Raw genomic sequence first — 9010 nt, 5'->3', positions numbered from 1 at the left:
ATACTTCTCAATATTGACATCACTCAAAAATTCTCTTTTTGTCACTTTATTTCCTTATTTTACTATATCACGGATAATATTTTACTGTAAAAATTTTCGGGGTATTACACCATCAATTCATCTTATGTCACAGAACAATCGTACTTAATCCTACGTTCCACTTAGTTTGAAATTTCAATTCAATTTTCATATATTTACAATAATCATAATTCAATAACAAAAATATGAAACAATACATTATATCATTCCTAAATTAAAAATTAATCATGAAAGTTCAACCATATGAACTTACCTGGGCCAATTTATAGAATTTGTTGTAATTCAGGGACTATTCAGCTAATTTCCCTTTTTCACGATTTTCTTCGGGTTCTTGATTTATAAGATAAAATTATTCATTCATTAGAATATAATTAAATTCTAATTCACTTCACAATTTATGCCCTTTAATTTTTAAAATTACACATTTACCTCAACTTTTACAGTTTTTACAATTTAGTCCATTATCAATTTTCCCACCAAATAAGCTAATTTTTTTTCTCAATTAACACTTTATCTAAATATTCTAAGCTATTACACAACCTTTTATAAACACAATTTAATACTAAACCCTACGATTCAATCTTTTCACAATTTGGTCCTAATAATCAATTTATATTGAAATCACTTGATAAATTCATCATATAACAAAATTAAAGCTTCAAATCCATATTAATTCATTATACAATTCCAGCATGGTAACTTTCAAAATCACCCATAAAATCAAAAACTAATGAATTAAATAGTTGGACCTAATTGTAAAAGTCTCAAAAACACAAAAATTTTAAGAAAAGAGCAAGAATTGAGCTCACATGTAGTAAAAATATGAAAAACCAGCTTTGGAGGATCTCTTATGGCTGTTTTGTGCGGAAGATTGATGAAGAGATGTCTAGATGCAATTTGTCACTTATTTTTATTTTTACCTTAATTTCCCAAATGACCATTTTGCCCTTAAGTCATAAAATTTCAAGATTTTTTCTCTGCACAAATCATTTCAGCCTTCTAAAAATGTGTAATTTCCTTTTTGGTCCTCCCTTATTTACCACTTAAGCTATTTAATCCCTATTTCTTTAATTGGCAAGTTTTGCACATTTTTCAATTTAGTCCTTTTTAATTAATTAACTATCAAGACGTTAAAATTTTCTAATAAAAATTTAATACTAACCTAATAACACTCCATAAATATTTATAAAAATGTTTACGGCTCGGTTTATGAAATCAAGGACTCGTTTCCTCGTTTTTGAAACCAATTAATCTAATAAATATTTCTAAAACATAAATCACTAATTCATATTTTTTCCTAAATTTATAAATTGCTCATAAATACTAACTGAAAAAATTTACAAGCTCATTTGTTAGATTTTAATGATCTCAAACCACTGGTTCTGACACCAATGAAAATTGGGCTGTTACAAAAACATTCAAATCAAGCCAAAATCAAGTTTTATACATGACATATCATCACATGTATTCATGTTTTCAAACTTACCTAATTGACCCAATTCACATATATGCATGTTTTTACCAAATATGTTAGTTTAATCCAAACATACATATGATTTCCATTATTTAAACCATTTTAAACACACATGTCAAACATGCTTAGACCATGTATATACATAACAAAATATATTAAACACAAGCCATACAAGTGGCTAGTTTCAATCAAACTTTTACATGTCATCATTCGCTAATTTAACTTATCCATGCCATTATAACAAAAATTAACTTGCTATATATATACCGAGAAGTCTGAGGGATAGTGTGATGTGGCTTCGACCAAGTTCCAACCTTTACGAGCTTCCTAGTACTATAAAATAGAAAAAATAAAACAAAGTAAGCTTTTAAGCTTAGTAAGTTCGTATAACAGGAAATTAACTTACCAATTAATTCACATTTAAGGTAAACAAATAAACATGTTCAAGCCAAATTGGCCTTTTTCTTAGACACATATCCTCATCAAGCATTTTAGTCATGTAGTTCACGTGAATAACAATAAACAAGTATGAACTTATCATTAATCAAATTTCCTTATTCATGTACTTTCCACATCATGTATTCAAACTTTATATACAAGTCATGCTCATGTGATCAAATATATGTCCATAATCTTTTATCATAAATTCATATTGTCATTTGTCATAAATTCATCCATTAAATCACTTATAATATCGATGGATACATGGTTAGTACACACAAAGTGTACATACTATATTCCGTCAATTCATATTCAGGAATGCACATTGAGCATTTAAACATGAAGCTCTTCCAAGCCAAATAACAGAAAGCTCATGTGAGTTTGTAATGGGAAGCTTATCCGGGCTTAATAACAGGAAGCTCATAAGAGCTTAAATCAGAAAGCTCATGTGAGCTTAACGGGTAACTCCAAAGAGTTATTATTAGGAAGCTCATGAAAGAGCTTTTAATCAGGAAACTCTGGAGAGCCTTATATTGGGATGCTAATAAGAGCTGCGTGTGTCCGCAACACATACAGGATCACTACCGATCAGAATGCTCATAAGAGCGTATAAACAGGAAGCTTAGAAAAACCATATATCAGAAAGCTCAAGAGAGTTTATATCAGGATGCTCATGTGAGCCATAACGGGACGCTCTTGTGAACTATGGTGTGTTCACAACATATGCAGAAGCACATTTCGGGAACCCTGTATCCATTTAATTTCATTTGTTCAAACGGGATTTTTTATTGTCAAGCATTGTCGGATATGTGATTTATTTTCATACTTAACAATTATACAATTCACATACATATAAATCAAGCATATCACATAAACATTTAAAACACAATTAGTTACACGAACTTACCTAGACAAATGTTTGTGTATGCAAAAGTCTATTAATCCGACACTTTTTCTTTTCCACGATTTGACTTCGTATTTGATCTATCCGGATCTATACGAGTAAATTTAACTCAATTTAATAAAACTCATATTCGATTCAATGCAATTCACATCTTAGGCAAAATTATCATTTTGCCCTTATACTTTTGATTAATTCCAATTTTGTCCTTAGGCTCTGAAAATGAATTTCATGCAACTTAACTTTATTCCAAGCCTAGCTGAATTTTTCATATAACAATAACAGTTCATGTATTTCACAAAAATCAAAATTTTTCCATGAATTTTACATCTCTTCAATTTAGTCCTTAAATCACAGTTTGATGAAAATTTCCTTTACAAAAGTTGTTTATTTATCAACAATCTTTCCATTTCTACCATAAAAATTCATAATTCATGCATATTCATCCATGGAAAAACTTTAATACTTTGATAACTTTGCAAATTAATCCTCAAAATAGCTAGATTAGGTTATTAAGATCTCGGAAATATAAAAATTACTAAAAACGGGATAAGAAAACATACCTAATTAAGCCAAATAAGATTGCTGAGTTCTTTTCTCTTAGATAGGGTTTCCATGTATTTTAATTTGGGGAAGATAATGAAATAAGATGATATTAGTTTATTGTCATCTTTAATTATTTCAATTTTTAATTTAGTCCTTTTCTTTATTTAATTTTCTATGGATGATTCGTCAAATTTATCTACTAACTCCTCTTAATAGTCTATTTTCCATGTAAGGACTTCCAATTTTGAGTTCCATAGCTATTTGATCCTTTTAGCTACTAGAATTAAACTTTTGCATTTTATTGAATTTGATCCTTTTATCAATCAAACATGTAATCAATAAAATTTTCTTAACAAAATTTTTATACGATATTCCTATCATATTATAAACTATAAAATAATATTAAAATAAATTTTCTTTTGGACTAGGATTTGTGGTCCCAACAGTACTGTTCTGATTTTATTAAAAATAGGCTGCTACATGGAAACTATGTCACATCCTGAAATTGAGTCTAGAAGTTTTGAGGGGGTAAATTAGGAATTTTAGCTCAAAATGGGTTTGAAAATTTTGAATTATGGTAACTCGAAAATATAGTTGACTATGGCTTTTTGAAAGTTAAATCAATTTTTGAAAATAATGTAAAAAGTATATTTAATTTTTAAAAGTGGATTGTTTTGCAAAAGGGTTTAAATTAAGAGTGGTCTAAAGGCAAATAAACCAAAACTTTAAAATCAACCTATTTTCCCGGGAAACTCAAGAAACCCTTTTCTTCCTCACCTATTATTCACGTCCCTTGAAACCTCAAACACCGTTTATCTATTTTGATCTTCCAAACATCAATCCTTTTAATTTCTATCATATTCCAAGTATTAAACCTCCCTAGAATTTCAAGAAAAGTATAAAAAACACCATTGATTTTACCATTGTTCAAGTTGTGGGTTTTCTTGGATTTGCACCAAATGTCCATTTTTTTTCCAACGAAAGTAATATTCTGTTTTCCTATTAGTTTTTGATAATATTTAGCCTTTTAAATTGAGTTTTTATTTATTGAATCAAAAGTTTATATGGGTCGTTAATGGTGAAATTCGAGATTTTGAATGAAATTGACGTTTCGAAGTGTTTTTCAACTCATTTTTATGTGATTAGATGGTTACTAAACTCTTCTTTAAAGTTTCGCTAAAGTTTTTCGTGTGTTAATAAGTTTTTTATGATTCAAGCACGTAACACGGATTGAATGAAAGCGAGCAACTTATCTTCGGATAAGGAGACAACTATCCCTGCTCCATCTGTGAGCGACTAAAGGTCCCTGAGGCTGGTTGACTTCATGGTGTGAGACAGTAGTAATCCAGAAACAAAAGATATTGATATTGAGTTTCTTCATAAATAGAGTGATAAACTGATGCTAGTCAAGCTTAGATGTGAACACCAGAGATACATGTGAATCATGATATTTGTTTTTCAGATTTTCACTTCTCCTAATCATCCTTTAAGAAAAAAAACACAATAAAACCATGTTATCCATATTTAAAGATAAAATATTCATTGTATATTTATTCCATTCTAATTCAATTTAAGAAAAGAAACTAATAATTAAAAAATTGAAGATGAGCTTGATTTTTGGGTTTCTTTAATCAAAAGACTATAAATTGCAAGTTAGAAACTCAGAAATGAATTTGATCGGTAATGCTCATCACTTGTGAATAAGTTTGCATTACTTTTGGATATTTTTGGTGTTAAGCCCAATTTCTGCCCAGGCCCAATCAAACCAGCCCAAATTAAACACCCCACTAAACCGACCACTAACTCCATCACCCTACTAAACCATCTACTACCTCCATCACCCCCACACCCTACTAAACCATCCACTACCTCCATCACCCCCACTAACTCCATCACCCTACTTGTTATAAGTTGTAAAATTTGGCTATAAAAGCCATGGAAAAACTATTGTAAGGGGGGGATTTTTTTTTAGAGAATACACATACGATATCAAAGAGAATACAAATCAGATTTTTAAGGTAACTTTTTATATTATTCAACTTTGTTTACTTTGGCGTTCACATTTTTTCTTTACACAAACGAAAGAAGGGAAAAGAGAGGGAGTTTACCTCTGATTTTATTTCCTTTCTGATTTGGCCCCAAAGTTTTCACTTTTAATTCAATTTAACCCCTTTTTTATTTTTGTTATTTTACTGTTAAATTAATTAATTTGAGCTTTATTCGCATTATTTTTATATTTGTTTTTTTATTATTTTCTATTAATTTAATTAATTTGAGTTATGTTTTATATTATTATATTATTTATTTATTATTATACATTTATTATGTAAATATATATATATATATTTTTTAAGGAAGTTAATTATTTTAAATATAAATTTCTATTATACATAGACTTATTATATTGTTTTTTTATATACCATTGTTTATTACCTTGGATATCTCCGATTACTTTAATTGTTGCGAGCTATGCTCTTATTTAATTTCATTCTTATCCCTTGCCATGATCTCTTTCAAGCATTTCGCATTGAAATATAGATTAAAATATTTCCACAAAGGAGATTCTGCTTATGACTCTAGAAGTTTCTAAATAATACGGGAACCTGAAACAGGACTGTTGTTTAGAATTTACCGAGCCTAAGGGTTGGAATTGTCTGAGGGACTACCCCTTAAGATTTTCTGTCAAATATATCAGAGACAAATATTGCATCGAAGGTACAATCTTGACGAATAGCAAGCAATGTCAACCCAAGCTTTAAAAGGGGATCATTCTCGAGAGAAAGATGGAATTTTGCATCCATGCAAATATCGAGCATATACATCTGGTCATGACACCCAAGGAATGGTGTAGCAGACCAAAATTAATGGAAGAAGAGTCAAATCTTGTACCCTTAAAATTGCGGGGGGAATGAATTGAAGAGAAATTATGTAACACCCCGAATTTGGGCCTAGAAGTATTGGGCCTTGAGTGTGGGTCTGTAAGGAGGTTTTATATAGGTATTTAATTGTGTAATGAAATGACACAATTAAATGTCTGCTTTGGTGGTTAATGGCCCTGAGAAGTGTTAGAGAAATCTTGGGTTCAAACTTGGGCTTTAGCAAAAATTTTGGTATTAAGTGAAAAAAACCTGGATGCTTGGATGAGGGTTTTTAAATTATTGTGTTAAATAAATGACACAAGGAAGCTTGTAGTCTAGTGGTTGTGGCGTCATTAAGGTTGTATGGGAGCCTGGGTTCAAGCCTTGGCTCTAGCAATTTATTTTGGGTTTTTTAAAGGGAACCTGGACTTTGGCCTCTAGACCTTATAATTAATTGGGGATAAAATATGACACAAAAAGCCTTGTGGCTTAGTGGCAAGTAGCGTGTGGAGCATCTGAAGGGAGGCATGGGTTCGAATCCCATGGCAAGCAAAGAGCATTTATTTTGCTAAAAGGGGGCGGCAAGAGTTGGTGTTGAATTTAAACTCTGATGTTGGAGGGATCCCACATCGGGAAGCTAACATAAGAGTGGATACAAAGCTGGCTTTAAATAGAGGGAACCATGAGGAGAGTAAAGGCACATTTCTTGGCTGATCCCTTTCGCTGTATGGCGTGCTCGTTTGGGTTGGGCGTCGGCTAAGAGTGCTCGGAGTGTGGATTAACTCCAGTCTCCTATCAGGTGTGTATTTCTTACTACTCTAGTGTAGGATGGCTACTTGAGCCGCGATGGTAGAAAGGGGTCATCATGGGCCTAATGGGCCTCACAGCCCAATTAGATAAGTTGTTTGATTGTGTAGTAAATATTGGGCTAGGCTAGGTGAATCTAATATCGTGGCTAGATTTGGGCTAAGCAGGCCACACGAGCGTGTGGGCCCATTTGGGCGAGAATGGGCTTTAGAGCCATTAGTATTGTTATCCATGTTTAGAATACTTTAGTTTACAAAATTATCGAAATACCCTTAGTTTGTAAAAATTTGAAATACCTCGATTTGTAAAATTCTTGAAATACCTTCGACTTGTAAAATTACCAAAGTACCCCGATTTACGTAATTATCGTTTTACCCCGATTTACATAATTACCGTTTTACCCTCGATTTACATAATTATCGTTTTACCCTCGACTTACGTAATTCTTGTTTTACCTCGATTCTGTAATTACGCTTTTACCTCGATTTATAGAATTACTATTTTACCCTTAATTTACGTAATTATTGTTTTACCTCGATTTACAAAATTACTAAAATACCCTTAGTTTGTAAAATTACCAAAATACCCCTAGTTTGTAAAATTACCAAAATACCCTTGGTTTGTGAAATTACCAAATACCTCAATTTGTAAAATTATCAAAATACCTCGATTTACAAAGTTACGAAATACCCTTGACTTTCTAAAATTATAGAAATACCATTGGTTTACAAAATTCTTGAAATACCCTTGGTTTGTAGATTTACCAAAACACCCTTGTAGGATGAAATGACTAAAATACCCTATTAGGTAAAAAGACCAGTAAAGCCCCTGTAGGGTAAAGTGACCGTAAAGCCCTGTAAGGTAAAGTGACCGTAATACCTCGTATGGTAAAATGACGAATATGCCCTTATGTTTCATTATGGTGATGTGCTTAGGATTTACATATATTGATATTGGATTAGTTAAGTTTGAGTGACAGGTGGTGGTTATCGTAGGTGATTGATTATGGAAACGTTTCAACTTTAACCCGTAACAGGTGTGTACTAACCTTCGTAATAGCTTAGATTAATATTTGCTGAAAAGCCGAAAGCTTCATATTTTAGTGATTCGAGAATTAATATTTCTATTTTCTACGCACGTTTAAGTTGGATTCACAACGGATATGGGGTAGGAAGGTATTTGGAACGTTCTTCAACGAGTAGATCTCTTGGTAAGTATTGAACCTTCTTTCCATTTGTATCTTGTGGTTTAAGAAAAGTGAAAACCCTCCGTCGACTAAGGCTAAAAGGGTTTTGGTGTTATTTGGTTTGTTGGTGCTAGTGAGGATTAAAGGCTACCGATCGAGGAGTGTGTGAAAAGCTTGGATCATCAGAGTGACTAAATCTAGTCATCAACTTCGGCAAAGGTATGAACCCAAGGGCCATTGTGGATGGTGGCCGAATGTGTAAGTGATGATAATAGGTAGTTTTCGATTTGGTTTAATATTAACATGGTCTAATCTATAAGTGGTTGATTATAGAAGAAATCGCATAGGAGATCTCGTCAAGGAATATTGCAAATCAGGTGTGTAACGAACCCTTTTTCATAGCTTAAAGCGATAAAATACCGAAAAGCCAAAATGCCGAAATTTTGGCATTTCGAGGACTTGTGAGCAAGTGAACGCTCACTAGTTAGATAGAATCGATGAGACGATGATCGAGAACGATGGAAACGGTAATAATGTGATTTTTGGCGTTTTTGGTAAGTTGGGCCTCGAGGGGCCGAAGTGGGGCCCATTGGGCTTTCGGGCCCATTTGGGTAAAATTGGTAGAAAACAGAAATATGTTAAATTGCATGTTAAGACTGTTAATCTGTTATGGATATAGGCTAAATGGGCCTAGATGACAAAATCGGTGAGTAGGGCCCATCGGGGTTTTTGGCCCAATAACTCGTTTTGCTAAAAGT

The 9010-nt window shown here is 32.2% G+C and overlaps 1 long non-coding RNA gene across 1 annotated transcript; it reads left to right on the top strand.

The window, feature by feature from the left end:
• The first annotated feature begins 8208 nt into the window (after positions 1 to 8208).
• On the top strand, positions 8209 to 8632 carry LOC128292806 (uncharacterized). Its single transcript, XR_008282732.1, has 3 exons — positions 8209 to 8276; positions 8387 to 8471; positions 8586 to 8632. It is a non-coding gene; the product is annotated as an uncharacterized LOC128292806 (long non-coding RNA).
• The last annotated feature ends 378 nt before the right edge of the window (positions 8633 to 9010 follow it).

This window comes from Gossypium arboreum, chromosome 5, assembly GCF_025698485.1.
Source record: "Gossypium arboreum isolate Shixiya-1 chromosome 5, ASM2569848v2, whole genome shotgun sequence".
In the NCBI taxonomy this organism is placed as follows: domain Eukaryota; kingdom Viridiplantae; phylum Streptophyta; class Magnoliopsida; order Malvales; family Malvaceae; genus Gossypium; species Gossypium arboreum.
Note: the sequence above shows the minus strand (reverse complement) of the source record. Positions and strands in the feature narration are given on the sequence as shown.